The following is a 26401-nucleotide window of genomic DNA, read 5'->3' as shown; positions in this document are numbered from 1 at the left end:
TCCAGCCTGGGCAAGAGAAGAGCACAATTTACTCCATAATATGTATTATGCAGCATCCCTTATTCTATGAGCGAAAGGCATGAACCTATTTGAAAATGTAACTCGTTTTTGTTTGTTGAGTGCTTGCAGCTACAGCTTTGCTTCATCAAAAAACGGTAAATGTGAGTTATTGCTATTATTCAAATAAGTAGCAAATGTTTTGCCTGCCTCAGATTAATGAAAAGTGATTGAGTCCCATTGATTTTTTAAATATCAACAAGGTCCTTTGTGAATCGAACTCTCATTTTTTTATAATCTTCTGCTTGCCCCTTAACTAAAGGAAATAAAAATAGCTCCTCCCTCACTTCTAATTCATTGATGTAAAATATGGTTTCACTTCATTAAAGTGGACTCAGTTGTCGTACTATATAAAGGACGCTGCGTTGTACAATTCATGTTCTCCTATTTGCAAAGTGACAAATGCATGGTCCTCAGGAGGCACAAGGAGATATTATTCTAAGATAACTATATTTCGCTCTTCTGTTTTCAGCTCACATATCTCGAATCCGACCGCAAGGCCCACACAATACCATGGTTTTTCAAGAGGGATTTTAAATAATTGAAACGCATAATTTAAATTAAAACTCACCCAGGTGGATCAGAACTGAAGTTTAAACCTATACTGTACAAAAGGAATACGATTAATTTCCATGTTGATGGGATTGATTCACTGGGACTAAACCTTAAACCAAGTAACAAAAGGGAAACGTCCTCGCAAGAATAGAAAGTCGTGGCTCCCCACTATGATTTCACATCTATCTCTGCTGGCTGGTGAAGTATGGAGAATTGATTTAAGAATGTTCTTCACCTCAGTGCAATTGTTTATATCCTAGGAAATTGTCAGTACAACATATTTGGAACGAAGCTGCCCCTTGAAATGTTTTTATGAGAAATATCAAGCCATGCTTTTGTTTGAAAATGGAACATATATTTGTCACCTGATCTCAGCCCTCTGGGTTAACATTATTTAGTAACAAATACGAGTTCCAACGTCATCATGCAATCACATTTTATGTACAGTTGGTTACTTTAATTTTACCATTGGAAATATGCTGTGTTGATTTAGGGTCAAATGATTTCTATGAATATTATACGTTTTCGTAGACAACTGTAAGCAATCGATGTAAAGAATATGTATTTCGCTTGACCTGCTGTGTGGTGAAATTTTGAAGGAGAGATGGAGAGTCTTGCTGGCATACAAACATATATATTACTTATAGATGTCAATGCAGTAAGCAGGAATTCCAGTCAGTTTAAAAATGAGATGTGCTTTGTTGCCCAGGAAGCAAGGAATGGTAGTGTGTGTTTATGTGTGAGCTGAAAAAAGGGCACAAGTCCTAAAACATATTGGTGGAGCTAATTAGCACAACCAATGTGCAATGATGTTACATTTAGTAATGTCACAGGAAACGATGTCATAGAATTTGATGCCAACATGCCATCATATCCATGACATAATTTAGAAGGCACTGATTTCCCCTGGCAGCTGGTATCACCACCTCCCCCATTGAGTGCATAGTCACATATTTACACCGATTTTGAAGAGCTCGATGTGTGAGTAACCGACTTCAGTGTAGTTACTGACTTGGAGCTAAGCACTTTGAAGGTTGCTTAGGTGTGTGTCTTCCTTGTTAGGTGGTTGGATGCTGTAAATAATTCTGACCCTTAGGTTTCGGTTAAATAAGTTACTTCTTCAATAACTGGATACTAAATACTCAAAACATAGTAGATCAGGTTGACAATTCCTCAAGCTTTTATTTTGCAGTTAAATATCATTCCTGAAACAATTACTCTAATCGCTTGCTGCACACACTTAACCAACATGTGATATTGCTTTATTATTGAGCTTACATTTGTTTTCACCAGTGCAAATTTCAAAAATTAGCTTTCAACACTGGCACTGATGAAAGACATAAGTAACACATCCATTATTGGGTACAAGTGAGAGAGAGGGTGGAAGTGCACATGAGAAAATGGATGTGAGAAAAATAATTAATGTGAAAAAGAGAAGGTGAATGTCTAAGAAAAAAGAGGGAACGTTGCTATGTGAGGAGAGTTTAGAAGAGAAAATAAGATTTGAGAGAGGAATGAGCATGTGTGAGAGGTCAGTATAAGGAAGGGGATGTGTAAGAGTGAATGGTCTTAGAGAGAGAAGAGTGTGAGAAGGCAAGAATAGAATATGTGTCATTAGAGGTTGTGAAAAATTAATGGAGATATGTGGAGAGCTAAGAAATAGAAGGCTATGTATCTGAGATGAGTTAGAGGAAAGAATGAGGGAGAGAGAGATCAGGATGTAAGAAAAGAGATAGAGATGGTGCATCTGAAAGGAGAATGAGAGGGGTAGATAGAGGTTGGAAAGGCAATGGTGTGGGTAAACTGTTCGATGGGGAAGAAAGGTGAATGATAGATAAAGGTTCTAAAGAATGGGCATTAAAGTAATAGGATGAAGATTGAGACAGAGGAGAATATTTTTTGGAGAACAGAATACTATCTGAATGTATAGATTTCTTCCACGAAGGCACATCCTATTGCCCATACCAGCAGGAATTGTGGCACCATTACTAGAGGTGAGTGGCACAGAAAATGTAGGTTCATCTAGGGTAGCAAAACTTCTTATAATTGCTCTTTGTTGGAGAGTGTGATAGAAGTAACAGATAAGAAGAAGCAAGATAGGATGGTGAAGGATAGCAAAGGGCAAAAAAGGGGATGAAAATTAAGATACAAATATTAGTAGCTGTGAGGTGTGAGGCATGAATGATAGGGAGAGAAAGAGAATAAAAGACTTCTAAAATGTTTCAGATGGAGGAAAGTGCAATAACCCTGTCAAGGAGCTGGTGCACCAAGAGCAGAATATGACCTCCGTCATCTGGTTTATCTGGTTCATCTGATTTATCTCGGAGCAACTGAATGGATTCTGGAATTGCAGATCTTGTTAAATGAATGAGACAAACTGGATGACTGGAGTTCTTTGCACTTTCTTCAGAGGAGAAGCCACCAAAAATCTGTGAAGTAAGGGCCATATGTACGAAAGATTTTTCCCATAGACACAGAATGGGTAAAATCCTTTCGTACATCTGGCCCTAAGTGTGGACACATGCATTCAAGACACTCCTACCTCTGCCTTTACCTAAGCTGCTGTTGATTTTTGGCCTGGGAAACTGGAGGGGATACTTGAGTGAGACAGAAGTGATTACATAGTTATCCATTTCCCCTGATAAGCAGTCCCAGCAGATAGGAAAGCTCTTGCCTGAATCAAGTGGGGGAATTGCATAAAATAAAATTACCTTTCCTGTTGCCGACGAAACCCCACCCAATGCTTGACACGGCTCATGCTCCCACAATCCCACATTCTCCCACTGCCTTGCTCGTCCCCACCCACTCATTACTGGCTACTGGATTTGGATCCCGGACCACTAAACTTCATTTGTAAAAAGCCCGTAACCCTTGAGAGAGGGCTCTGTACTTGACCTTGGCTTGGGAGAACCCTGGCAGGCCATGCTTGTTTTCCTTCAGTAGCCGGAAAGCATAATGCACTGTTGAAGCATTGAACCCTGCCTCTGTGGCCAGTAGCCTGTGGTATTTTTTCTGCAATTGTGCACAATTTAGCCTATAACTACATTATAGTCCTCGTGAAGGACAGAAGACAGCAACAGCAACAACAGCTATCCTTATTTATTTGGTGGTATAGGTGGCAGCAGTGGTGGTAGGGGCCAAGCAGCGCAGACCAATCATGCAGCTTAAAGGCAGGAGGTAAGTGACTAATACTGGACTATTGAAGCAGTTGCAGAATAACCTGGGAACGTAGGCCTAGCTGCTTACTATTGGGGCCCCAGATCTGCGCTAACCAGATATTCTGTATCTTGAAAGAGCACTGAACAACTCACAGATAAGGGAAAGAGATTGTGATGGGAGATGGGGTGAAAAGATGCTCAATACAAATCAGAAATACTGGGTGGACATGCACAAAGAAGGGGTCAAGGAGGCAGTGTTTTAAAAATGCTGCCGACTTGTGACTTTAATTGGTGTGGAAACCTTTGAAGAAGCATCACAGGTACCCAGGAAGGAAACATGAATATAGGTGCACTGGGGAAGGAAGAACTTAGGGGGTCATTCTGACCCTGGCGGTAAATACCGCCAGGGCAGAGGTTGGCGGTAGCACCGCCGACTTTCTGCTGCCCATGGGAATCCGCCATGGCGGCGCAGCTTGCTGCGCCGCCATGGGGATTCTGACACCCCATACTGCCATCCTGTTCCTGGCGGTTCGCCCGCCAGGAACAGGATGGCGGTATGGGGTGCCGTGGGGCCCCTGGGGGCCCCTGCAGTGCCCATGCCAATGGCATGGGCACTGCAGGGGCCCCCGTAAGAGGGCCCCACAAAGAATTTCAGTGTCTGCTTAGTAGACACTGAAATTCGCGACGGGTGCAACTGCACCCGTCGCACCTTCCCACTCCGCCGGCTCCATTCTGAGACGGCTTCCTCGTGGGAAGGGTGTTTCCCGCTGGGCTGGCGGGCGGACTTTCGGAGGTCGCCCGCCAGCCCAGTGGGAAACCCAGAATGACCGCCACGGTCTTTTGACCGCGGTACGGTCTTCTGGCGGTTCCCGCTTGGCGGGCGGCTACCGCCGCCCGCCAAGCTTAGAATCAGGGCCTTAGTGTTAACCGCCCATGGACTTTGGAGGAAGTAGGAATGATCCCTCTGGGACAATCCATAAAGGATTTTGTAGGAAAGCACTTTAAAAGGAAGCTGAGTACCCATGGCCAGTCCATATTATCAACATCAACAAAGTCTTTTACTGGGGAAGTAGATGCAAATTGGGGGGAAATGTTATTGGAAGCTTACGTTTGTTGGAACTAGTGTTTGACTTGGAACATTCCTTAAGGAGAGAGTTGGATGTGGTGACTCTGAGCAATCCTTCACCAGAAACAAGATTATCCTCCTGCCTCATCTTTCTCCATTTCCTAAGAAAAGTTGTATATTGGAGAATGAGGGCCCAAACTTTAAAAGGGAGTTTGTCTAAGTTGGGAGTAGTACGCGAAGTGTGGAGAACAGGTCACTGGTTAACACAGAAATAATGGTAAATCCTGCAATGGCTCATCCCCCTCCCCAAAGACCTCCCTGGGACTAGATATTTAGGCAAATCCTTTCTCATCTATGCTGGAGGTGATGCTTTTAATGCAAAAGACTTATCAAGTAATTTTACAAGCTCTGATAATAAATAATGGGTTGGTAAAATCCCCAAAATGTCAACTTGAGGTGATTGCTGGGGGGCTGAAACAAATTAATAATTGTATGCCTACCTTAGTTAGATTCACAGAAGAAAAAAGTATCAAGTGGTATGTGCTTCTGCAGAAGTCAGGGTGGCAGATCCTATTAATGATGTTTATATATTATCTGTTTATATCGCAAAACAACCCATGTTGATAATAAAACAGAGAACGTACAGAGGTTTAAGGGTTCTATCCCATGCACAAGAATACACAAGACATAGAGGATAATTGGTAAGAAAGGGGATGCAAAGTAGAAGGTTAGAAAGAAAATAAGCCAAGCCCCAAAGGATGAAAACCGAAGAAAAAGTGAAAGTGGAGAAAAGAAGATGGGCGAGGACACCCAGCATGGAATTAGGAACCCAGGAAAGGGGGAGATCTGTTCAGATCAAAGATCGTGCAGCTCTCTAACTTCTCCAGTGGTAGGGCAACAGAGTCCTTAGCCAGAAACAAGGAGAAAAGTATGTTGAATAGAAGGGATGCTAGAGTAAAATCAGGAAAGGTCATCAGCTCTGATCAACCTAGGGAGAGCAGGTCTTTCGCGTTATATAGGAGAGACAAAAGCAAGAAGGTGTCAAAAAAGGATTGATCAAAAGAAGAAGGTAATAAAAACTGGGCTAGCTTGTGGGTCTTTTTAGAACCACAGGATGGTTTAAATGGTAGGAAATGACTAAGAAAACTCATGCCATTAAAACGCTCTCACCTTTTACAGTTGCTTGCCAAATTTCTGAGCCTGCATGTGACGCTGCTTTGGAGAAGTTTCTAGGGTCAAGAGGGCTGTCCTGTTTAAATGGTTGGATAGTCCTGGATCTCACAACAATTCAAACCTTTCATTATGAGTATATGGGGTGCCCAACTGATTATCTATTTTTTAATGCATGGCATTTTTCCTCTGTAAAAGAGTTTAGGATGCTGCACACTGAAGTCGGCTCCCATTGACCCTTACATTTAGTGTTAAGATTAGGCCAGTTATCCCGATGCCAGTGAAATATCACAGGAGTCTCATTTCTTGTATCTCTGATGAACAGCTGATTTTATACAAGAACAAAAGTTGACAGAGGTGAATGGAGGCCCAGGATGTTTTTTCAAATATGACGTGATGGGGTTTTGGCACAGGTTGCCTGAAGGTGAGGTTTTACAATAATGTAGGGAAGATGAAAAGAGAGTGAGTCAAACAAGGAAAGAGGAATGGTTGATTCAATAGGGAATGTGGGAGATTAAAACAAAATAGAAGGAAATGGGAGAGATCTCTTGAGAAAACACATGATCAGCTGCTAAGTAGTAACTTCTGCATGACAAGAATTTAATATAAGAACCTGATAAAAAAGAGGAAAAATGTTTTTATAAGTAAAAACTGGTGAAACATGGTTAGGGTAATAGAATAAAAGAACACCAGGAAATGTTGGCAATTTGTACACGAAGGAAGGATTTCAGGGAAAATTAGACTTTTGGTTGGTGAAGATGACTGGGGTTAATTACCTTGGTAAAATATATGATAGTGATGATGATGAGGGGTGCTCACATGTAAAGTTTGATGTGGACAATGAAACTCTGTCATATTTATCAGTTAAGAGGATAAAACAAAACTATTCTGTCCCTCAAGTTGACTAACACAGCTGGCCCAGACAATCTCCCTGCATTTGTAACGAAAAATAATGTAGACTGCTGAGCAAGTTTTTTATGATGTAATTTTCCAAAAGGGCTCAGCCTGTGGGCATTTCTCTAACATTTGTAAAGGTGCAATTATAAGACCCATTTATAAGAAAGATAATGCTACGGCTCCTAAGAACTATTGTCTGATCATCCTACTGGACATGGTTGAGAAAGTTTTTTCAAAAAAGTTGCTATGTTTGATGAAGGTTTGGGTGGAGGAAAATAACATTATCCCAGTTGAACAAAGTGGGTTCAAACATGGCCACTCAATTTAGACTACTGTTTTACTTGGTGGGAAATGAAAAGGAAATCAATGGATTTAAGGGAGAAATTGATTTGCTGTTTTATTGACTTCCACACCACTTTTGACCAAGTGGACCAACCTATTACGGGAAACATTGAGGTGGCTTGGAATTCACAAAGACCTACTCCTGCTTCTCCAGGAATTACAACATCAGAAAGGGCTCGGGTGATATTAGATAAGATAAGTACCTTATCAAGGAAGATACAGATCAAGAATGCCCTGCATTAGGGCTGTGCCTTGGTCCCTTTCCTTTTTTTCCCTGCTTTAGCAGATTTACCAAATATATTAAAAGAAGTAAAAGGTTTATGTCCAAGATGAATGACTTGTCTGTTATATAATGATGATCTGGTGATAATGGGCATGACGGTAAGAAGGCCTAAAAATGAAACTGGATGTCTTCCATGAATATTGTTTAAGGAAAAAGCTTACTGTAAACCTAGACAAGACAAAGATCATGGTGCTGGGGAAAGGAAATTTAGGGTTCAATTGGCTCCTGACAGGGAATGAAGTAGAAGTCATAGAAAAGTATAAATACTTTGGCATGTGGTTTGATGTAAAGCTAATTGGAAAGAACACATAGAATTGTTAAAAGCCACGGCATTGACAACAGTATGGGGCCTAAAGTGATTGAACAGGAAGTATGGTGGCCCCTCCATATGATCTATTTTGTCAGCCTACAATGCCATGGTTCAAACTCCAGTATGGAGTGGAAGTTTTAGCCTTAGGTGGTAAACTGGCCTGGAATTGTAAGTAAGGTAAATGTGTGAAAGGACTCCTTGCATTGCTACCTTCATCTATGATTCCTGCTGTAAGAATGGAGGCCTAGCTTACGTGTTTAGAGTTATTTAGGCTATACAGCTGCGCTTAGCTTTTGGTCAGGCTAGCAAGAGAAGGAATTCCAAAAATCTCCTCTTTTGCAAGGTGAGGTTAAAACTAACAAATTGAAATGGCAGAGCTGATGAGGCAAGTCTTGAATGAAATCTGTAATATGTTGACAATAAAACTGGATCAGAGGAGGTTGGAGTTGCAATATGTAAGGGGGAAATCATCCACTCAGTTTTGATAAAAGCTTCGGTTGATGATGACTGCTTTCCATACATTGAGGCCTTACCTAACTGCAAGCTTAGGTATGCAGTATTAATATTTAGAGTTGATATGAATCCCCCATATATATAGACAGGAAAACAAAATTGGTAATTAGAGATGGTTTGGGCATATGTACTTGTGGTACGATGACAAAATGTAATGGAGCACATATCGTATTAGACTGTCAATGGTTTTTAAATGTGGGTAAAGTATTCTTGAAACTAAGTTTTGAAGAGTATGGAATTAATAATTTGGAATCAAGCATTTAATCTATTGATGAATATGTGATTCTAGATCTCACATGTGCAATTGGGATATTTCTTTCTAATTTCAGTTAAGGGTGTAACAAAAGTTATTGTAGTTTAATAAGTACGATATTGGTGCAGTGCAGAATGACAATTCTTTAGTAGAGAGGTTTTTATTTATGAGTATTTTTTACCATGCATTCTTTTAAGTATATTTATTGTATATACTATGTGATGATTGTATTTATGGTGGTTTTAATAGACAAGGGTCTAAATAAACAAACCAGTTTTGTTCAGTAGATGTGTGACAGAAAGGTTGAAAAGAGGAGCAGTTAGGTGCAAGAAAGTCTGTTAAGGGAAAGGATAAAGGTAAAAACAGAAATGAAGGTGAAACAAGATGAAGAGATGAGCTAATGCAATGGGAGCAAGAGGGAGATCACAGTGAGGTGGTTTTCATGTGCATGGCTCTGAATGGCCTCATAGACATGGAGTAAGGCAAGGCAGTGCAAGTTGTTGTGTTATCTTACTCTGAGCCAGATAGGCTTTCCATAGATGTTGCAATGGGTGTTCCCACGTAACACCCATTAGTTATGATGCATTGCCAGATTTACAAGACACCTCTATGTAGTGTTTCTATGCAGGAAGGGGTCCCTTTCTTCACAAAAACAGTCCTGCCGAGAACACAGGCACCCTTGCACCATGATACAAGGGTTTCTGTGTTGGTGCTAGGCTGCCAAAATGTCATCAGTACAGGAGAAAAGGATAGGAATGCACTGTATTACATAAATACAGTGCTCTCCTGCCCTTTCACTTTGACATAGGGCAGCACAGCAAGGTGAGGAGCTGCACTGACCAGGCCAATTCCCCATAAATATGGCCTCTGTCTCCTGCTCTAGCAATACTTTAATGGTTCTGCACTGAAAGGCAATAAAAAAGAACTAAGGGGGTTAACGTTCAAATCATTAAAATTAGTCAGGGACTCCATCTATTCATGTCAAAACCTGGATTGTGCCCTGATGAAAACTACATTCAATGTCATACTTCACAATCTTTGTTGATAATTGGATTGCTACCACTTGCACTGTTCCAAAGCTAAAAAAACAAAAGCACTGAAATACTTTTCGCATATGTAGAGCATCAATCTATCATTTAAAATCCTATAAAATCAAATTAGCACCTTGCTTCTTGTCCTGTGGCCTTATGACCTATTGTCCTCTTTAAAACAGAAGCTCAAATGTCAGCTTGCACACTGTGGCTGGAACCTGTCCAGTTTCCATGTGATCTGCTCTGTGTTGCACTACACATGTTCTTGTTGCAGCCTACGTTGAAGGAAAATATATCCATCAGCATTACAGCATCAACAAAGGTGATTTACCATCCTCATAGCGTGGCTGAGTGTTAGCTTTTTCACTTACATTTAAAGATAAGGAATCTTATTTCTTTCAATATTGTTTAATAGTGAGCTGTAGTCTGTTTCTCATCCCTCCCAGTTTTAGCAAATAAAAGTAATAAGTGGCCTAAATCTAAATTAAATACTTTTAAAGTTTGGTGAAATTAGTTCAGATTAACACATCACAACATTTTGTTTCTCCTTCTCAATGGATGTAGCAAAACCATGTTTCAACTTCTTCTTTTGCCTGCTATAAGTCTGGAAGGACAGGTTACAAAACATGCTTGCATGGTCAACTATATAATGTAGGAAAGAAATTCATGCAGTTTTGCAAATTAAGCAAGACGTTCACTGGTGATACCAAAAGTATTGATTGACTGACTGCTAACAACATATAGGAGCCTATTTCTGGAACATAGCAAGACCATGTACAAGGGCCAGAATGATCTGATTTGGGAAGTGAAATGGTTAGCTTGGAGGAAGGTATAGGGCAAATATCTGGACTGGTCAACAATGGTGAATGCCATATACATCAAATGCAATTGAGCACTGGTAAGATGTGAACCAGAAAATACATCAAATAAGGCTGAGAAGTACAGCCATATGGAAAATGTCAGATTTCCTATTGTAACTCTAGTTTGAAATCACTGGAGAAAGTACATACGTTGGGCAGTGCAGACTTAGGCCCTGATTTAGGATTTGACAGATGGCTTTACTCTGTCACAAACACAACGGACATACCATCCGCTGTATTACGATCCCATTTTAGTCTATGCAGATTGTAATATGGCGGACGGGATATCCATCATGTTTGTGATGGAGTAACCCATCCATCAACCTCTAAATTAGGCCATCAGTATTCTACAGCATAACTAACATTGTGAAAAGTGTCTACACTGAGTAGGGCCAGATTTATTCTTCAAATTGGGGAAAGTATATAGATTGGGATGGGTCAAACATGCAATTCAAACTACAGACATTATTGAGGGGGTGTAGTCACATTTACTATTCTACCATTATTCCATCAAACATTGGGTAAAATCCATAGTTTGATGAGAGGATGGCATGTTATTTACACACAGATATATAAGAATACCCATTAAAATTAATTGTAAAATTAAAATAAAAAAAGTTAACAAAGTGGATAACAAATAAATAGCGTATTAGTCTGACAGTTATTTCAATAATGAAAAACTACTGCTTTCTGAATATTGAAGATGTAATTTGAATTATTATAAAATTACAATTTTTAAATTTGACATCTGATATCTTTTAATTTATTCTAATTTAGTAACTGTTTTTATCGAAAGAATACTACCTACACACACTCCCAAAATACATCACAACTCCTAATAATATTGTAATAAATGATTTTATAACATTAGACGTATTTATATATATCAATCAGTTTTAAATTGAAATTGAAAAAACTGTTTAAAGCAGCATAAATAATAGATGTATTGTTTATCATGATTTCTATTTAATTAAAATGCCCTTTCAATCACTCAATAGTACCCACATCCCAAAATAAAATAAATAAAAAAGATACATGTTCAGTTATACGAAGTGGGAACAAATAAGTAACTACGTCAAACATTGCAAACTAAAAATATTAAACAATTGACAGTAACTAATACACACCTAGAATTAACCACCCAGTTTCTTTTTTAACATCATCTGAAATTAAATTTTATAAACTAATATAAATGTATTAAAAACCTAAAAAATTTAAACCAGTTAAATAAGAAATCAATATATTTCAATTCACATTAATATTTAATTTAAAATACACCACCCACTTAATCCCCAATAATCCTCACAACCTGTAATAAAATGATACATTACTATTATATGTTTAAAGATATTTAAAATAAGTTTTAGACCTATATAAACAACTAAAAAATATGAGATAATACAACTATATAAGAAAAACAAATGTACTATTAACAATATTTTGAGCTGCAATATTATTTGAAAAAGTTGCCTTCAATATGTGTCCATTATACTTTTGTATTCAAATTATTGTGAACAAGATGTTAGGGTCAAACATGATTTTTAAATCAATATTTAGGCAGAATATCAATGTAAATTTTTTCAAGGAACAGAAAAATAGATATAAATACACAGTAATGCAAAAACAATTACAATAAGAGATTTTGACTTCTGCAATGTAAGTGAGTTAACTGATGGATGTTTCATATTACAGGCTGTGATACATATGCCGGTTGTATAGATATGCAGGTTCCATTGTTAAAGTTGCACAGTTACATTGGATACGTGGTGATTAAAGAGAACAAGGATTGTGGTGCCATAGCTGAGTGGCAGTAATTAAAAGAACAGTGTGCAAAATGCATTTGTGAGGTTTAAAATATGTTATACATGTGAGGAACAATATTGTGATGTGAGGGTATTATATAGTAAGCACCATAAATTTGAGATATAATTGAAAGCATGGACACATAACTTAGGAGCTGATTATGAGTTTGGCAGACGGGAAGACCCATCCCCTGAGCTTCCGACAAGGAGGTTGCCACCTTACTGGAGACCTCACCCTCCGGAATAATTATGACATACTCACTGGGCTGACAGGTGGAAACCTTGGTTTCCACCCGTCAGCCCAGCAGGAAAGTGGCAGCAACATTGTCACCGGCTCCTAATTGAGCTGGCTGCAATGCTGCTGACCGCAGGGTGCACCAGCACCCTCACAATGCTCCCTGTCTGAGCATTGCGAGGGTGCTGGGAAGGGAGACCCCTGCACGAGCAGTGCAGAGGCCCACCTGTAGCCCCCTCCACCTGTTCCCTGCCAGCCTTTTCATGGCTGAGAACCAGGTCATAATCAGCAGAGCAGCGCCGCCCTGGCTGATTCTGACCTCTCCCACCGTCAGCCCCCGGGGGTACCCTGCCAGGTTTAGTGACCGTCAGACTAATTATGAGGCTCTAAGTTTGGAATTCTCAACCAGGTCCCTGACCACGAATGACAAGAGATATTTAACGTTGAGAAGCAGGATCTGCAAGACTATTGATATACCGAATACAAGAGGAATCCTGCTACCATGAACCTTAACAGACACAGGCGTCCCCCACCCGTCACCTGCCCCGGCCCTGATCTAGCCTCATTGAGAAAGGTTTACACTCAAATGGGGTCCCAATCTAGTGAACGGGGCAATATGCCATTGAAAGTAGGAGTACTCTTTTAATTATTGTACAACAAGATGAGTAAACGTGTCCCCCCACTGCCCCCGTGGACTTTCAAAACAACGGGAATGTTTGGCTTCATCACAATCATTTAGAGTCATTGCCTTCAAGTGTCGTATACCGGTTGGGCACTGCAGGAGCACCATATACTTCTCATCCAGCACAAAGAAGCGATATCAGTCAGCCAAGTAAAACCATACTTGCATTGTTCCCCACAGTTCAAGAACAAACATCTATGTCTCACACTAATTGCATCACGCCCCATTTTCTAGTATTCATTCCCAATTTGGAACTGATTTTGCCTGGAGAGGAGCTTGTTACATACCAGGCAATGGAGCATTGTCTCCCTTGGCTTGAAGATGCCTTCATTTGGCTCCAGGTGTCCTCCTCGCTGGTCTTTGGACCTTTCTCCTAGGGTATCATGCTCTAAGGATAGTATTTTTGCATTGCCCCTTTGGTGTTTTGCGAAATCTATTTTTACTCATGATTCTCAGACTCTGTTATATCTAAAGTTCTGGTGATTACTTAATTATCTTATAGGATTGAAAGGTCAACTGAAATTGTGGACCCTTATCTATATTTTTGATTACCCAAGAACAGGTCATGCTTTTCTTGATTTGGATACACCCTTTTGCTCACTATTATCACATGTGCATCACAGCTGAGTGAGCATCAAGCACATTTTTCATTCATACCCACTGCCCCATTATGCAATGCTTTCATAAAGAAACATTTTCTTGATCATTGCTTGGAACAAATGACTTTTTGGTTTGTAGTATTGTTGCACTCATATATCTAGAAGCCATTATTTTGTATTACAATGCTTATCCAAGATCACTGACAGTTGTCAGGTGCCCTTGTTATGCAGACATTTCTAAAAGAGGCAATTTCAAAATGTCAACTTATAATTCGACCTCACCATTAACAACAGTTTTAACTTGCAATTTCTCAAACACAGCCATGAAATGTTTACCTGTTTCCAATCAAACTTTATCATTTATTAAAGTAATCGAGCAACCTAATGTCATTCTATGGAAGATGTAGGTCTTGCAGGATGGAAAAATGAGTTTAGGAGTTGTACACTACCAGTACATATCAAACTTAAAGGTACACATCCAGCCTTTTAATTACAATGTACCCTGTCCTATGAATATACCATGGCCGCCCTAGGGGTGACCTCTATGTAATAAAAGGGAGATTTAAGGTTTGGCAAGGGGTTTATTTTGCCAACTCGACTCGTAGGTTTGAAATTGCATTCAGGTTGCAACGGCAGACCTGGGACATGTTTTAAGGGGCTACTTAAGTGGGTTGTACAATGCGTGCTGCAGACCCACTGTTAGCATTTACAGGCCCTTAGTATATGATATACCAATTTACTCCGGACTTATAAGTAATCGAAATATGCCAATCCGACATAATCCAGTTACCATGCTTAGGGCAGTTAGCAGAATCACTTTAGCACTGCTTAGCAGTGGAAAAGTGTACAGAGTCCTGAAGACAACAAGGAAATGTCAGCCAAATACCAAAATGATCTCAAAATGTTTTGGGGAGGACCATACTAAGGCCGACAGGTCTAACACACTTTATAGTTGAAGTTTATGTTGGGGACATTTAAAAAGCATGTTCTTTTGTAACAAATGTATGAGAATATTTTTGTTGAAGTTTTAGTATTTTCTATTTTAAGACTTGTTAGCAGTCAGGTTGAATATATATAATTGTACAGAAACTGAATGATTTACCTTTTTTATGTATTTGTATTGTATGAGATAATGCTGATAACAATAAATATATTGATTTATTGATTGATATTAGTGTTCTTGATTGTGCTTGAATGAAGGCATTGATTGTGCTTGAATGAAGGCATTGTTATGACAAAGTAAGACTGAGAAAGATGTTTGAGAGTGAAAAAATGACCACGAGTAGATTCCATATATATTATTTACAAAAAAAATATTGTAATCCATGCCATTAGGAACTTTCTGCTTGTTGTTCATGACATGTATTTGTGGCAGGAGGTTTCATGTTTTGGGATGAAATGGTAACTGAAATTTGCACTTATGAAATCATTGCATTGAGGGCTCTGCAAAGCATGAGCACGTAGTCGCTACTGAGATTAAGATACTCTGCGTTCACCCTCTTCTCCAAAGCTTCCATTTATGCCTAGTCACGAATACTCACTCAAAGCCTGGATTTACACACAGACCTTAACAATATGCACTATCAAATATTTCTTTGTTGCACGCTAAACCACAAAACGACACCATGTGGTGTAAATAATTATGCTTAGGGTATGTTAGATGAATGCAAGAGGTGACAATGGCTTGAATGCAATGATAGCAATGTCAATTTCAAAAAATGACTATCCAGAACCTTTCAGAATGCTTAATTAATAGTTTTATCTCATAAATTTGAAGATGCACAGCAGTTAAACTAAGAAAAAGGTAGTGATAAACATCTCTAAATTCCCCAAAACAGTACTTGAGAAAATACAATCTGACACTGAAACAAAAATATTAGAAGAGAAAGTAATAAGCATTATAGAACATTGGAATGCTGGGGGCTCCATTGAAAACAATGGAGTGCTGCGGGCTTTTACTGGCCGGTAAAAGCCCGCAGCGCCAACATTCCAATGTTCGCTTTGTTCACTGGAACAGCTGTGAACAAAGCCTCACTGAGCCCAAGGGGATTTTAATCCCCTCGGGCTCCGTGAATTTTTTTTTTTTTAATAGAACATTCTGCCCTGAGTGGCAGAATGTTCTAATAGCCTTAGAACCCGCCGTAGCGTGCTCTACCGGCTCTTAAAGTCCCTCTCCCTTGTTAAATGCCCTCGCCTTCGGCTCAGGCATTTAACGCAGGGAGCGGGCCTTTAATAGCCGGTAGAGCTCGCTACGGCGGGTTCTAAGGCTATAATGGAAAAAATACACTAGTAAACAAAAAGAAGAAATTAAGTTGCAATGGATGATAATGTACAATATAAAATACTGGATGTTATAAAAGAAAAATACATGTAAATGTGAAATGAAAACAGGAACACCATCGACTGGGAAAGCATTGCGTAGAGTCTGCTTCTGGCAGGTCTTATTCAGCTGTTGTTCTTCTTCAGGCTCCAATGTAAGCCTCTCCCAACCCAACCCTCCATCCTATTTAACTTTGATCGAGCAGTGATGGACAGGGTACAGACTCAGGATGCATTGTGTCAGGACTCGCGGTACTGCCTCTCGGTTTGTGCGCAAAAGGAAGCAAGAAACCACTTCCTGTTTCCTTGCATGCAAATCAAAAAAAGAAGAACGAAAACAGAAGCATATACATTAGCATGCCTCCTTCTAAAACTATTGGTTACAGGAAGTATAGCAGACTCAGTGAATGTGGGAGGCCATCAAAAACTCCACAAAAGTATATTTTAATTAATGATTGTAGGAGGCTGGACTGGCTTGTAGTGAGTACCAAGGGGTACTTACACCTTGCACCAGGCCCAGTTATCCCTTATTAGTGTATAGGGTGTCTAGCAGCTTAGGCTGATAGATAATGGTAGCTTAGCAGAGCAGCTTAGGCTGAACTAGGAGACGAGTGAAGCTCCTACAGTACCACTAGTGTCATATGCACAATATCATAAGAAAACACAATACACAGATATACTGAAAATAAAGGTACTTTATTTTTATGACAATATGCTAAACGTATCTCAGTGAGTACCCTCAGTAGGAGGATAGCAAATATACACAAGATATATGTACACAATACCAAAAATATGCAGTATAGTATTAGAAAACAGTGCAAAGAATGTATAGTTACAATAGAATGCAATGGGGACACATAGGGATAGGGGCAACACAAACCATATACTCCAAAAGTGGAATGCGAACCACGAATGGACCCCAAACCTATGTGACCTTGTAGAGGGTCGCTGGGACTGTAAGAAAACAGTGAGGGTTAGAAAAATAGCCCACCCCAAGACCCTGAAAAGTGAGTGCAAAGTGCACTAAAGTTCCCCAAAGAGCACAGAAGTCGTGATAGGGGAATTCTGCAGGAAAGACACAAATCAGCAATGCAACAACGATGGATTTCCAAACGAGGGTAACTGTGGAACAAGGGGACCAAGTCCAAAAGTCACAAGCAAGTCGGAGATGGGCAGATGCCCAGGAAATGCCAGCTGTGGGTGCAAAGAAGCTGCTACTGGACAGTAGAAGCTGAAGATTCTGTGGGAACGACAAGGGCTAGAGACTTCCCCTTTGGAGGATGGATGCCCCACGCTGTGGAAAGTTGTGCAGAAGTGTTTTCCTGAAGAAAGACCACAAACAAGCCTTGCTAGTTGCAAGTTGTGCGGTTAGGGTTTTTGGATGCTGCTGTAGCCCAGGAGGGACCAGGATATCGCCAATTGTGTTAGGGGACAGAGGGGGTGCCCAGCAAGACAAGGAGCCCTCTCAGAAGCAGGCAGCACCTGCAGAAGTGCCAGAACAGGCACTACAAAGAGGAGTGAAACAGTGCTCACCCAAAGTCGCACAAAGGAGTCCCACGTCGCCAGAGGACAACTTAGAAAGTCGTGCAATGCAGGTTAGAGTGCCGTGGACCCAGGCTTGGCTGTGCACGAAGGATTTCCGCCAGAAGTGCACAGAGGCCGGAGTAGCTGCAAAAGTCGCGGTTCCCAGCAATGCAGTCTGGCGTGGGGAGGCAAGGACTTACCTCCACCAAACTTGGACTGAAGAGTCACTGGACTGTGGGAGTCACTTGGACAGAGTTGCTGGGTTCAAGGGACCTCGCTAGTCATGCTGAGAGGAGACCCAGGGTACCAGTGATGCAGTTCTTTGGTGCCTGCGGTTGCAGGGGGACGATTCCGTCGACCCACTGGAGATTTCTTCGGAGCTTCTAGTGCAGAGAGGAGGCAGACTACCCCCACAGCATGCACCACCAGGAAAGCAGTCGAGAAGGCGGCAGGATCAGTGTTACAGAGTTGCAGTAGTCGTCTTCGCTACTTTGTTGTAGTTTTGCAGGCTTCCAGCGCAGTCAGCAGTCGATTCCTTGGCAGAAGGTGAAGAGAGAGATGCAGAGGAACTCGGATGAGCTCTTGCATTCGTTATCTAAGGAATTCCCAAAGACAGAGACCCTAAATAGCCAGAAAAGAGGGTTTGGCTACCTAGGAGAGAGGATAGGCTAGCAACACCTGAAGGAGCCTATCAGAAGGAGTCTCTGACGTCACCTGCTGGCACTGGCCCCTCAGAGCAGTCCAGTGTGCCAGCAGCACCTCTGTTTCCAAGATGGCAGAGGTCTGGAGCACACTGGAGGAGCTCTGGGCACCTCCCAGGGGAGGTGCAGGTCAGGGGAGTGGTCACTCCCCTTTCCTTTGTCCAGTTTCGCGCCAGAGCAGGGCTGAGGGGTCCCTGAACCGGTGTAGACTGGCTTATGCAGAAATGGGCACCATGTGTGCCCATGAAAGCATTTCCAGAGGCTGGGGGAGGCTACTCCTCCCCTGCCTTCACACCATTTTCCAAAGGGAGAGGGTGTAACACCCTCTCTCTGAGGAAGTCCTTTGTTCTGCCTTCCTGGGCCAAGCCTGGCTGGACCCCAAGAGGGCAGAAACCTGTCTGAGGGGTTGGCAGCTGCAGTGAAACCCCTGAAAAGGCAGTTTGGCAGTACCCGGGTCTGTGCTACAGACCCGTGGGATCATGGGATTGTACCAACAATGCCAGGATGGCATAGAGGGGGCAATTCCATGATCTTAGACATGTTACATGGCCATATTCGGAGTTACCATTGTGAAGCTACACATAGGTAGTGACCTACAGGTAGTGCACGCGTGTAATGGTGTCCCCGCACTCACAAAGTCTGGGGAATTGGCCCTGAACAATGTGGGGGCAACTTGGCTAGTGCCAGGGTGCCCACACACTAAGTAACTTAGCACCCAACCTTTACCAGGTAAAGGTTAGACATATAGGTGACTTATAAGTTACGTAAGTGCAGTGTAAAATGGCTGTGAAATAACGTGGACGTTATTTCACTCAGGCTGCAGTGGCAGGCCTGTGTAAGAATTGTCAGAGCTCCCTATGGGTGGCAAAAGAAATGCTGCAGCCCATAGGGATCTCCTGGAACCCCAATATCCTGGGTACCTCAGTACCATATACTAGGGAATTATAAGGGTGTTCCAGTATGCCAATGTAAATTGGTAAAATTGGTCACTAGCCTGTTAGTGACAATTTGAAAGAAATGAGAGAGCATAACCACTGAGGTTCTGATTAGCAGAGCCTCAGTGAGACAGTTAGTCATAACACAGGTAACACATACAGGGCACACTTATGAGCACTGGGGCCCTGGCTGGCAGGGTCCCAGTGACACATACAGCTAAAACAACATACATACAGTGAAATATGGGGGTAACATGCCTGGCAAGATGGTACTTTCCTACAATGATGCACCATTGTAACCTTATGCGTAGTAATGGACAAGCCATCGTTGAAGAGTTACCAAAGGTGGAATCTTTGTAGTCTGAAATTCTTCAGTTCCCCTAAGTCTAATTGAGGTGGGGGAACTGTGAGTTTAGTGAGCAGAATATCCACCATTTTGACACTGTGTTTCCTTTGCCTGTAGCTAAATTGTGCCTAGACAATAAATCATATTTTCTACAGATAATGTGCCCTTGTGAGGCATTGAAATACTATCTGAAATGTATTCTCTCTAGACCTTGTATTTGATGCACTGTCATAAAAACCTACTAGCCATTTTGGCATGTTGTACTACCTGTGGATAGCTGAAGACCCAGTACACAATAGTCAACAGAGGGAGAAGAAAAAAACCTCAGAACATCTCAGGTCAGCAGACCAAAGTCTTAGCAAAAAAAGGGTCAAGTGTACTCCAGTAATTGTATTTCTCTTTAGAGAGCTGGTGTCTTTAGAGTGTCATTGACTTGTCATCACTCCTCACATATTTAACTCGGAGTTACTGCTGTCACTGTTTCATTGATTTTGGATCATCGTGACATGCCCGTATGAGGATGCACGTGAACAGTATGTACATGGTCCTCTTTTCGAAACAGCAGTTTACAATGGATTATATCTCTAGATATAGGTTAGTACCAAATGTTGTACTGAACTCTGAGGGCGAAAGCAATACATAAGAGCTTTGGAAGTCAACATGTATGGTGTGCTCTAATTTACACAAAATGGGAGTGTTACACTTCACATCTGCTCTAAGCGTGTTTTTCCTAATTGATTTATCCTGCTATTAGACATTTGTACTTGCTGGGGTTGATGATCACAAATATTCTTACAGCAATATTTGCGCATATGTATTTATCTTCATAAATATTGGATAGTTATTCATGGTCACACCAATACTTTATTGATTAATTGTTTATTATTATATTGCAATCTATGCGTGATATATGAATTACATACGACCTCAGCCAAAATCATCAAGGCATGGCATATATGTTCCTAACTTCATCATGCTCCTGTTCATGAAGTGCGTGGGTATTATGGCTTTAAATGAAGGCGGACTTATAATACAAATAGTCTGGATAACAAAGGGGTGAAAAAAGCATACTTATCTCAGATGACTTAAAATATGTGTGCGTAGCTCGTCAGAAAATATAACATGGAAATTGCCCAACTGAAAGTATTTCAGTGGAACAATCACAGATGATGCTTGTGTACAGTTTCACTTCGATGTACAAATCAAAGACAAGTTTAGAGGTGAACCCTTCTACGACTGTATGTACTGAGGAGTTAAAATGACTCGTGTGTTTGCAGGGATAAAACATGACAGATTAGTTTAACCTAAAATCAGATTACCGAGGACCTTTCACAATGCTAAATTGAGTTTCATCTTGCATACATTTGAAAATAGACAACAGTTAAAGTAAGCACATGGCAGTGATAAAAATACCCAAATTAGCAAAGGCATTTCTTACAAAAATACAATCTAACTCAGAAACAAAAATATTACAGGAGAAAGTAATACTAAAGTAAGAATATACTAGCAAGAACACAACTGGGAATTATACAGCAAAAGCTCGCATTGCACAGTAAAAACATGAATGCAACAGAAAGGAGACCCGTATGCAAGTTTCTATCCCTCTCGAATTAACTCAAGATACTAAATTGAAACTGGCCCTTAGGGTTTGCAAAATACCTTTTAACAAAGGAATAAATGGCAAAGTGGTGAACAAATTAGAGAGAAACTGCAGTGTTAAATTAGTAGAGAAACATATGGCAGAAGGATTTACAAAAGAAGCTAAAAAAACATTTTTTTATATTTAAGAAGAAAAAGTAAACATACTGTATTTCTGGTGTTTGCGGCCGGGGACTCCAAGGGCCAGGAATCATTGCGGCAGAGGGCGTCATCCCATAGAGCAGCTCACCAAACAGGTGCTTAAAGGAGAGGTGCGCTTCCCGTAGCGCAGAGCATACCAGCATTTCTGTTGTTTGCTGCTGGTATTCCAAGGTCCGGAAATCATCGCGGTGGAGGCCGTCATCCCATAGAGCAACTCACCAAACAGGTGCTTAAAGGAGAGGTGAACTTCCTGGAGCATGGGACACATGTGGCCGCGTCCCATGGCAAAGACCAGGCCAAAAGCGGACCACTCTGCCCCTGTCGACGGCCGAACGAAGCTGTGATAGGCCACCCCCTGTGACCGTCAGCTTTGTGCCTGTCATGCAGTAAGTACACTAGGCCAGTGGTTCCCAACCTTTAGACTTCTGTGGACCCCTACTTTATCATTACTGGAACACAGGGACTCCCACTGAGTTATTATTTGAATCCGGGAACCCCTCCACTGAGTCATTACTGAAAGTTGGGGACCTAGTCTGTTAATAATATTGAATTTCTAATCAGTTGCGCATCCCCTGGGGAGGCTTTGGGACCCCCAGACTACAGGTTGGGAACCACTGCTTGAGGCAGCTATTGCCACTTTTTTGCTTTAGCCCTCGTTGTTTTTTACTTCTGCCTGCTCAACCATTTAGTTACTCTAAAATGGGGAAGAGAAAATGAACCGCTGCAAGCAGTGCTTTAAATGGGCCGGTACTGTCTGGTACTGAGTAGCGGCTCTTTTTTTGTTTTGAGAGGGAGAGTACTGGCACATCTCAAGAAAAATGTAATACTTTTAATTGGAGAGTACCAGCACTTCTCGGAAACAAGCAAGTACCCTGGCACAGAGTACCTGCACTTAAATTTTTCCATTTCAAGCACACAAAGGTTGCAACAGATGAGTTAACCTCTATAGGCGTGATGATGCACCAAATGCAGTTAATAGACCGGATTCACATTGTTCATTGCCCCCAGCTAAATAGAAGCGCCCACAGTACAGGAGGGGTAAGGCCGTTCCGGTCACCTGCCCAAAATCTAAGGGGGAACTGCCAGTCACGACAAGGCCTGGGACATCGGCCATGGATATAGTCAGCATGATTACCTGTCTAGAGGACAAATTAGTGAACTTGATTGCTGTCGTAATGAATAGGCTGGACTCATTAGAGTTGTATATCATGGATAAAAACTCTAATGGTCAGCATTCCAGCCCTTTGATCAGGAATGCAAGCATGGACACTTATGTGGATATGGGTCGTGCCATTGTCTTTGGAGACTCTTCTGCCTCTTCTAGCCCTCCCTACAACTTCAAGGACCCCAACAATATTCAGACTGGGGCCCCAGTATTGAAGTATTTAGCCATAAGATACATAATGGTCAAAATAACTCCTAAACGCAGCCTGCAAACAAGACTCTGTCATCAGAATCATCTCCTCTGGGCCCACAGATTCTCTAGGTACCACCCCAAATGACCCCATCTGTGCTGGTCCTCAAAGGTGTCACACCATTGAACCCAGGAATTTGTGAAAACTATGACCAGTTATGAAATAAGGTTGTACACTGCCTCAAAAGGAATGTGGATGGTTTGTGGCAACTACACAACACGATTAATCATGTCTGCAAAGTTGACTCGCCCAAATATTCTGGGAGGTTGCTTTGTCCTATTACTTTTGCAACCGAGGTGAGCACTAACCCAAAGGAGTCTGGTAGCACTGATGATGATGGATGCAAAGGGTTAAGACTTGCAACATGGAATTTCACAGCAATGGGTGCAAAAGTGACAAATCTGGATTGTTTGGCATCTATTAAATATTATGCTGTTTTGTGCGTCTAGGAGGCTTTTAGAACCCCCATTCATTGATGGCTTTGCAATTTACCATACTCCTGGGATCCCTGGTTCTTTTGGTAGGGCCAAGGGAAGATTGATGACTCTGGTGGCATTAACTTTTCCAGGTCAGATTATGTGGACTAACTTGGCCTTGTCACATTGTCAGATCATTTTCTTTAAGTGTAATAGGGCTCGTATCCTATTGGTAAAGATTTAGAATACTGTTTTTGATGTTTATAATTGTGCCATAGTGAAATCCTTGCATGAGGATATCGAGCAAAGTCTAAGCAAAACAAATAGTAGGTATGTTTATAATTGTGCCATAGTGAAATCCTTGCATGAGGATATCGAGCAAAGTCTGAGCAAAACAAATAGTAGGTATGTGTTCTTGTGGATAGGAGGCTTCAAAGCCAGATGTTGCCAAATGTCCCAGAAATTTCTTGTGGTCTGCTGGATATGTAGGGGGAGCCAAAAACCCTTTTTTAGTTACAACCCTTATGGGGAGGACTGAAATTGGTTGATGATAAGTTACAACTTAATATTTGCTTTTGATTTAACAAACATCAGCACAGTCCTAACACCAACTTTTATTGGGCATGGTCATCCAAGCTTAATTGATTTCATTTTTCTCTCTTCTTGTTTGAGGCCCTGAATGGGGGGCAACTTGGTTTTGGACTCTCCTTTGAGCAATCAATTAATTGTCACTCTTTCGATGAGTAATGATTTCTTTGAAAAGAAGCAAGTGGCATCCCTTACCAGAGGTATGGCCTACTCTTCCAACAAGGGTGTCACCATGAGCTGGGCAAAAGTAGATAGTGACATGCTCTTTTCAACCTTAGTAGCAGCCCTGTGGTGTGACTTTGTCAAATGCTTGGAGATAAACAAGGAGGAGGGGCTTGAGATAATCAGTAGCTTTGAGAGAATATGCAGGACTGCTAGGTATACACTTACTGTCATGATAAAAACCTACAATAATAGAGGCCAATGGTGGCTCAATTGTACTTGTACCAAGGCCCATCACCAGCTGCTGCTGGCACTTGAAACTGTGCCCAGGGATTCAGAGCGTGTCAGAGTGTGCAGAAAGAAGTATAAGGCTGCTTTACCTACCTAATAAGAAATGCTAGTGGATGAGACTTATCATGAATTGGTAAAAGCTAGTAAGATCAGAGACAGCAAGTTATTCTGGCAAACAGTTAATCAGAACTATACGGAGAGGGCTAGTAACACAGGGATTGACACAGTGATTCCCCCGGAGGCTTGGTTAGAGCATTTTTCCCAATTATACTCAGACCCTTCCTCACTTTAGTGAGCAGTCTCATTATGGCCCAGACTTCTACACCTATACTTAAACCATCAGTTGCTCCTTCACAACTCCTCTATACCCTTGATATTGAAGTATATGATGTGCTGGAAGCTATTAATAAGTGTCTCACCAATACAGCCCCAGGCCCGAACAGGATACCTGTTGACATTTTTAGGGCAAATCTCCCTCGTTGGGTCCCCTTTTGACAAATGTTCTTTAGGTGGCGTCACTTACCGGTCCACTTACTGGTTACTGGTCCACCCAGGACTTGGCCTCATGCAACAACAAAGTGCAATTTAATTTATTTCAGCACGAACATCCAACGCGTTTCGGCAGCAGCCTTACTCATGGATACATCATTGTTACAAGTTAAAAACCCAGATAATAGTAAACATAAAAAACAGACAAATCTCAATTCCCCCACCAAAAGACATATTTTTGTATTTTTGCAATTAGATTTTATTCTATTTATTCTCAGGAGATTGATATCACGTTAAATTTAAAGATTTTGATGGATTGGAACAAAAATTAGAGCTACATTTTAAAAGATTATGGTACAAACTACTGTGTAATTTACTTATAGATGCACTTTAAGATGGCCGCCACAGTATGTGTCTTTTGGTGGGGGAATTTAGATTTGTCTGTTTTTTATGTTTACTATTATCTGGGTTTTTAACTTGGAGCACTGTAACAATGATGTATCCATGAGTAAGGCTGCTGCCGAAACGCGTTGGATGTTCGTGCTGAAATAAATTAAATTGCACTTTGGAGGTGTCCTGGGTCTCCTGTTATTTTAAGGAGTGTTGGAAACTTTATTAGGGCTTCTCGGAGCCCATCCAGGACCGCTGTGTAGAGTTCCTGCATTCCGAGACTTTCTTGTGAGATATATATATATATATATATATATATATATACATATATATATATAATATATATATATATATATATCAATATATATATAATTGTCCACAGACCACTCCTTGCCTTACTCGAGGAAGCACACGAACTCCTCAAAGGTAAGCATCGTATTCATTCATTTGATCTTCATCATATCATAATCTGATGAACATTAGCACCATGAAACCAACCCAACGTGTTTCAGTGTTTTCCGCCTTGCTCATGGGTATTCCATTCACATAATTCATTCAAAATGTAAAGTGATGTAAGATTTATAAGGACCCTGACTTAGGTCCAAAAACCGGCTCTGCACCTTTAATAACACATCATAAGACACCCTCTATTAAGGATTATGTGGTGAGGAGTCACTTTTCATCAAAAAGCAAACAAAATTGGTTAGTGGAGCAACAGAAGGGATTCATTAAATGTAATAATGGTAAAGCATGTACAATTGGTAAGTCAACAAAAATGATTACAATGCCCAATAACACTGAAATTCAAATTAAGCATAGAATAACTTGCAAAACAAAATATACAGTGTATGTAATTGAGTGCCATTGTGGTTTAAAATTTGTTGGTAGTACTATCTGTATGCTTAAGAAAAGAATTTTGGAACATGTGAGAGTGATTTTACATATTGATTTCACTTATGCAGTTGAAAAACATTTAAAAACACATTAAATCAATGGTTGGAAAACTTTGAAATATTATGGAATAGATCACATTCCAGAACATGAAAGAGGTGGAGATAGGACAAGAAAATTGAGACAACTTTAGTCAAAATATATTATTCAGTTAAGAACTAAGACACCTTGGGGATTGAATAATGATGAGGGGCTTATTGTACATTTATAAGGATTTTGAGATTCTGAAATTTATTGTGATATAGCTAGATGAAATTTGTT

The sequence above is a fragment of the Pleurodeles waltl genome, chromosome 9 (genome assembly GCF_031143425.1).
Source record: "Pleurodeles waltl isolate 20211129_DDA chromosome 9, aPleWal1.hap1.20221129, whole genome shotgun sequence".
Lineage (NCBI taxonomy): Eukaryota > Metazoa > Chordata > Amphibia > Caudata > Salamandridae > Pleurodeles > Pleurodeles waltl.
The sequence above is the reverse complement of the archived record's forward strand: the minus strand, read 5'-3'. Positions refer to the sequence as shown.